This window comes from Myodes glareolus, chromosome 19, assembly GCF_982192425.1.
Source record: "Myodes glareolus chromosome 19, mMyoGla1.1, whole genome shotgun sequence".
Taxonomy (NCBI): Eukaryota; Metazoa; Chordata; class Mammalia; order Rodentia; family Cricetidae; genus Myodes; species Myodes glareolus.
The window spans coordinates 30,417,121-30,424,377 of record NC_142044.1 but is presented as its reverse complement, the minus strand read 5'-3'; the positions used below and the strand labels follow the sequence as shown (position 1 = coordinate 30,424,377).

The 7,257-nt window shown below is 42.4% G+C and overlaps 2 pseudogenes; both read right to left on the bottom strand.

Annotated features, from left to right (window-relative positions):
- Positions 1 to 4,398: 4,398 nt before the first annotated feature.
- Positions 4,399 to 4,643, bottom strand: LOC148118931 (ATP synthase F(0) complex subunit f, mitochondrial pseudogene; annotated as a pseudogene).
- A 920-nt stretch (positions 4,644 to 5,563) lies between these two features.
- LOC148118930 (eukaryotic initiation factor 4A-I pseudogene) lies at positions 5,564 to 6,819 on the bottom strand (annotated as a pseudogene).
- Between the last annotated feature and the right edge of the window lie 438 nt (positions 6,820 to 7,257).

Here is a 7,257-nt window from a genome sequence, read left to right as displayed (position 1 = left end):
TCTTCCTCATCTTCTTCCTCAAGCTCTGATTTCACCCCTGATGTCCTTCTGTTGAATGCCAGATAGGCATCTCAAATACAACACATCCATGACACACTTATTGATTTTGCTTTATAAGTCAACCTAACACTCTCAAGCCTTCTTTTCCTTAATGAACAGCATTGCCATCTGCCAAGTCGCTCAAGTCACAGGTCTTGTAATTATCTTTGTTTTTTACCTTACAAAAAACTAATTCTCTTTCACTAAAGTGTCCTATCTACTTCCTTGACTCAGTCTCTTCTCACTGTATTCCCTACAACAACCCTGCCCAGGCCTCCTTACTTCTCACTGACAAAACAGACTAACTAGATACCTTTCTCCAAGCCTGGCTCCTGAGCAGCCAGGGGTTGATCAGATAGTCTTTTATTTGTGTATTTTCGAACAATCATAAGATGTCGGGATATTTCCTTAAAGTTTTCCTTTCATTCATTCATATATATATATATATATATATATATATATATATATATATATACAATTCCATAACTGCTCTTAGCTCTTAGAAAACCCCAAATACCACCATTGTCTCCCCACTCCACCTCTTGTTTTTCCTCAAGTATAACAAACTCATTTCTGTCTTGGAGTCCATGTAAGAACTGTTTTTCGTATTTAGATAGTTCTTTCTCCAGATCTGGTCTTCGGAGACTTATGAAATACCGGTCTTAAGCTCAAAGTCTATGGCTTCAGTCTTATTGTTTTATTCTTGGACAGCATTCCAATCCACATGTAAGAGGCTGGTAGGTATCCTAGTGTGCTTCCTCCTGCTGTGATAAAAACAATGACCAAGTTCTGCTTGCGGTGCAGCACTTATTTCACCTTACAGTTTATAGTCCAGCATGAGGGGACGTCAGGGCAAGAACTCTAAGCAGGAGTTCGCTTGCTCAGACTACTTTCTTAAAACAACTCAGGACTATCTGTCCAGGGATGGCACCACTAATACTGGGCTAGATCCTCCTACATCAATCATTGATCAAGAAAATGTCCCTCAGACTTGCCTATAAGGTCCTATGATAGAGGTGTTTTTTCAACTGAGTTCATCTCTTCTCATATTATTCTAGTTTTTATTGATTTGCCAAAAAGCAAACAAACAAACCTCCCAAACCCAAAACATCCAAACAAACAAAAAAACACATACACTTGGCCTTATAGAGTAGAAGAATTCAAATTCAGAGACTAAGGCATTTTGGATTCTTTGCGAGCCATTGCTGGCTCACAGTGGGTTCATATTAGCAAGTTTTAAAATACAGGGTTAATGTGTGAGATTCGGCGTTGCCAACTGGAGATTTAGCTAGGGAGATCACCATCCTTTCTCTAGTCAATTTTGGTGGCAGAAACTCTGCCTTTAAGAAGACAAATGGCTTCTCATTTCTAGCCTTCTACTTAAGGGTGGCATCTCTAATCCCATGCCCACTGCCTGCCAGGCAGCATTTAGTGTTAGCAGGAGTGCCAGAGCAGGAAATTGGCTGCCCTTCACCCAGGGCGGGAAGTTACCATTTGGTCTGGCTCATGCCTCCATTTTTGGCCACAGCTTGGTAACCCAACCCCAAGCCAAACAGATGGGCAATGGTACTGATGAAATAAAGATATTCATGTAAATATCATAGCACAAGTTGATGCTCAGCTGAACTAAAAGACGGCAAACAGGACAGTATGTGTTATTAACAGCTGGGGAGATAATTTACTGCATTAACGACTTCTCCCGGCAAGTTGCTGTCTGGAGGACAGAGATCCAGGATCAAATTCATTTTCTTGATCAGCGAAGCTGAATACAGAGGTGACACCTGGTACACGGAGCCTGATAAATCATACACCTCGTAAATCACATGACTGCGACAGGAAAATCCCAGGGTGCTTATGCGGAATGCTGCTCTCTTGGAAGGCAGATTTCCAGCAAAATTTAAATAGCTTTGTATACATTTGTCACAGCTTGAGGGCCTACCATGTGTCACTTTGCTAGTGCCGAGGCTAGAGATGCTATGCAGTGAAATTGCTCTCATTTAAATATAATCTATTTAGAGGGGGCAGAATCATAACACAACCCTGTAGAGACATGTGCTAGGAACGCGCACTGTGGGAGTAGGTCCAGATGCTTGCACAGGGTTAGAACTTTGTGTAGACTCCATAAGGAATGATATTTAACACAAATGAACCAGTCAGTTTAGGCAAGCAAAGAGCATGAGCAGAAGAATGAAATTTGGAGAACTTTGATTAGCAGGATAACAGGCTTAGGGATGCAAGGAAAAAAATGCAATCAAAGGTGAAGCTAAGGTAGTAACCAGAGATCTCTTCCAGGTCTTGGGGAAAGAGGTTGTTTTCTTCCATTTGATTTCACATGGAGATGGATTTGAAAAGTATGAGGTGAATGAGGGCCTCAGGTAGAGAATTCATTCAGAAGGCTAATGGGATGTTGAAAGGTGGTGCTAGCGTGATCCCTATGAAACTGATGCAGGGATGCCCCATGCGCAGTCTACTGAAGGAGAATTATGGATGTATAATAGGTGAATAGAATTGGCACAGGTCATGTGACACAAATGAAGAGGGCCATGAAGTGAATCAAATGACATTTTCATGGTTTAATTGAAGCCCATCAGCCCTCAGATTGAAGGACAGCCAAGGGGAACACCTGGCTGCTGAATCGCACAGCAAATGATACCGAAGAGTACAGGTTTCTCTTCCTCTAAAGTCAGGCGTCAGGCTCTCTCAAGTCGCAGTTTGCCTGCAATGACTGCCTCTCTAGGGTGCTGTGGAGCCCTATAGCCTACTTCTTTCTGCCTTCAGACCAGGCGAGCACTTTCTTCCCAGACTACAGCTCTTCAATACCCACAGTCATTTCTTCAAACATTGGAGAACATTCAAAATCTGGGGACCATGTTCTCTCCATCCTTTCTCCAAACCTAGTCTCTCTCCCTTCTAAGTCTTAAGGTTCCTATTTATCAATTACAGGACATTCTTCTTCTCTGCCCACTCACTTCCTGTGTCCTTAGCAATTAATTTTCTGGGCCAGTTGTAACAGAATACCACTAACTTGTGGCTTAAAATCATAGAAGTCATTTAGTCAGTTCTGGAGGTCTGCATCTGCAGCTAGCCTGGCTCTGGGGCCTTCCTTGCTCAGAAGGTTCCACTTCCATAGTTTCTTGTGGTGCTGGCACTCCTGGGTAGTCTTCAGCCTGCCTTCAAGGTGTCACCTTATGTTCCTCGTTACCCTTGTAATATGGTTGTCTCTCTTTGTGTTCCTGTATCCTACTCCCTCTTCTTCCAAGACACTGGCTCAGAGACCATTGTAGCTGTATCTTATTGCGATGGTTTTCAACTTGATTAGATCTGTAAAGATCTTGTCTCTAAGTGAGGCCAACAGTATACATATTGCAGAATAGGAGTTGAACTTATCTTTTGCAGAGATGGAGTTTGACAGCAAAGGAACACCATTGTGTGTCCAAGCTTCATTGACTCCAGACTGGACTAACACTGGCTTGTCAAATATTCTGCATCTCTCCAGAATCATACTGCCATCTTGCAGTTATTATTTTCTCATAAATGTGGTAAGATACCAGGAAAAAAGACTCAAAGAAAGAGGGCCTTATTTTGGCTTGCAGTTTAAGAAGAGACATACTACATTGTGCAAGAAAAGCACAGTGTCAGGAGCATAAGGCAGCTGGCAACACTGAACCCACATTCAGAAAGCAGAGGGCAGACTGAAAGTGTGAGCCTGGGCTATCTTCTGCCAGCCAGGATTTCTCCTGTAAAGGTTCTACAAGCTCCAGAAACAATGCCAACATCAGGCGACCAAGTGTTCAAACACATGAGCCTGTGGAGGACATTTCACATTCAAACCACAATTTCCTATTCTTCCACGAGAGAGAATATTCCAAAATATGAATTATCTCCTTCTCCCTTGGTGTTTTTTATGTCTGCCTTATCCAGGTAAGGACCCTTAGAGTATATGATTATCTGGTCCCTCCTTATCTTTCTACATTCCCTTCTCAAACTCTATGCTTTAGAAAGACAAAATACCACTCCATTGATACCTGCCTCTTTACATTCTTGAGCCTTTGTACCTGTCGTTTTCTCTATTTGAAATGTTTATTCTCCATCCATTATATTCATCTCAGACATGGTGTCTTAGTATAACAATAGAAACGTAATCAAGACAGGCTCAAGGTCATATATTTTAAAAGATCTATTATTGCTATTATTATTATTATTATTTTGAGCCAGTCACCTTTTAACAGACATTAGTTCTCAGTTAGAATATAAAGATTCAGCCATAATTAAATTTGTCATGGATGGGAGCTGGGCAACTGGTTTTGCGTAGGGGTGCAGTGCTCTCCGTACTGATCTCCTTCAGTGGTACTTGCATCACTATTCATGCTTAAGTTCCTTGTAAGGAACTCAGTAACTGAGAAGCAGGTAGGCTGCCAGCACCATGTTAAGCCCCACAGTGTTGCCTTCCCAGATGTTGATGTATTTCTTGTAATTCTGGTAGTAAACTCTCAGAAAGGTTCCCACAGTGCTCTGGGGGATAAAATCCCACATCAGTCTCAAGGTAGGCAGTTTAGTTTAACTTCCATGAGCTTCTTCTCCTTTGCTGGCATAAATGATGCCATTTGCAGTCCTGCTGTCTGCAAAACCCTAGATTTATCATATCAAATTATATGTATGTCTGTGTGTTGGTATGTGAACTTGAATGCAGGTGCCCAAGGAGACCAGAGTTGGAGTTACAGGTGCTTATGAGGCACCTGAACTTGGATCCTCTGGAAGAGCAGCATGTGTTTTAAACCACTGACCCATTTTCCAGCCCCAAGGGACATACATATTAAATAGTGTTTCCCAATGTATTTCTATTAACGTACTTTCAGAATTTCTAACCTACCCAACAGAGGCCTTCTGCTTGTCTGATGACCATGATTGAAGTGAGGTGGAAAAATCTTGCTACAGAGTATTGATTTATTTTCTTACACTTGTTCACAGTGGGAGGAGATTTAGTTTAATAATTAGTTCCAAAATGTGGCAGAGTGGCCCGGTTCTCCTGGAGGTTTCACCATCTATGCTTGGGGAATGCTATGTTTCCTACCAAGGTTAAAACTGACTGGAGCAGCTTGTAAGGACTTTTTTAACCTCACTGTAGGGAAATTTATTTGTCTTCCCACTGAGTAATTTAAAATTTATATGTCTTTAGCCTTGACTGAGCATTGCAGTTTCTTCTTCAATACACAACTCTACAACCCTTTCAGGTTTTTAACTAGTGGCCCACTTTCGAAAGAACCTTGAACTGTAATCAACATACTGCATGGGCGAAGATGGGGTGTGGCTGGCCCCAGTCTTGCTCTCTTGATAACTAGCAAGAGGGGTTGAGATTAATTTCTTTTCTTTTCCTTTTTTTTTGCCTCAAAAAGTGACATTTATTCAAAGAGAGAGGAAAAAACAAAACAAGAAAAAAACCAAAAAACAAAAAAAAAAGCAAAAACAAGATGTCCATCCCTTGGCTCCTCCCCCCTCCAGCTGTTCCTCAGCCCCCTGGCCTGGCTATGGCCAGGTAGCAGGACAGCCCCTCAAATGAGGTCAGCAACATTGAGGGGCATCTCTTCAATGGAAGTGTTGTAGAATGTCTCAATGTCTCGCAGAGTCCTCTTGTCTTCTTCCGTCACCATGTTAATGGCCACACCATTGGGGCCAAAGCGACTGCCACGGCCAATTCTGTGGATGTAGTGTTCCCTGTTTGTGGGAAGGTCGTAATTGATGACTAGGGAGACATGCTGCACATCAATGCCTCTGGCCAACAGGTCAGTGGTAATTAATACTCTGCTAGAACCAGACTGGAACTCCCTCATGATCACATCTCGTTCCTTTTGGTCCATATCGCCATGCATGGAAGAAACGGTGAAATCCTGGGCATGCATCTTCTCAGTGAGCCAATCCACCTTCCTTCTGGTATTGATAAAGATTACTGCCTGGGTGATAGTCAGGGTTTCATACAAGTCACACAATGTGTCAAGCTTCCACTCCTCTCGTTCCACATTGATGTAGAATTGGCAGATACCCTCCAGGGTCAACTCCTCCTTCTTGACAAGAATCTGAATGGGGTCTCTCATGAACTTCTTGGTCACCTCAAGGACATCAGAGAGCATTGTAGCAGACAACAAAACTACCTGTGTGTTACTGTTGAGCTTCTGGAATATATCATAGATCTGGTCCTTGAACACACGACTTAACATTTCATCTGCTTCATCCAGTACAAACATCTTGATATATTTTGGCGACAAATATCTCCGGTTAAGCATATCAAACACTCGGCCAGGAGTGTCCACAATGATATGGGGGGCCTCCATCTGCAGTTTCTGCACCTCAGCACTCACACTGGTGCCCCCAATACAGGCATGACAAGAGGCACCCATGTAGTCTCCTAATGCCATGACCACTTTTTGTATCTGCTGAGCCAGCTCACGAGTGGGTGCCAGAACCAAAGCCTGAGTGACCTTTAGATCTAACTCAATCTGTTGCAAAATTGATATGGCAAATGTAGCTGTTTTCCCAGTCCCAGACTGGGCTTGAGCAATCACATCATAACCCTTGATACAAGGAAGAATGGCTCGCTGCTGGATGGCAGAGGGTTTCTCAAAACCATAGGCATAAATACCACGGAGGAGGGATTCTGAGAGATTCATGTCATCAAAACTATCCACAATCTCATTCCAGTGACTCTCAATGACGCCTTCGGGCTCCATCCCCTCAGGGCCATTGTCCCTGGATCGAGAATCCTGACTCGCAGACATGATCCTTACAATCTAGCTCTTTTCCTTTTTTTTTGAAAAAAAATATTTTCATACAATTTATTTTGATAATGTTTCTCTCCTCCCATAACACCTCCAAGATCCTCCCTTCCTACTCAACTTTATGGTCTTTCTTTCCTTTAAAAAACACAGAAATGAAAATCAAAACCATCAAAAGACCATTAAGATAAAAAGAAAGAAAGAAAATAAAAAACAAAAAGAGAAAAGGAAGGAAGAAAGGAAAAAAGCTACAACAAACAAAAAGCCCCCCATACACACTGTCTTAGGGCTTTTTTATTGCTATGAGGAGACACCATGACCACAACAACTCTTATAAAGGAGCACATTTAATTGGGGGTGTCTCACAGTTTCAGAGGACCAGTTCTTCATCAGTGTGGTGGGGAGCATGCCAATGTGTAGGCAGATGTGGTGCTGGAGCTGAGAGTCCTTT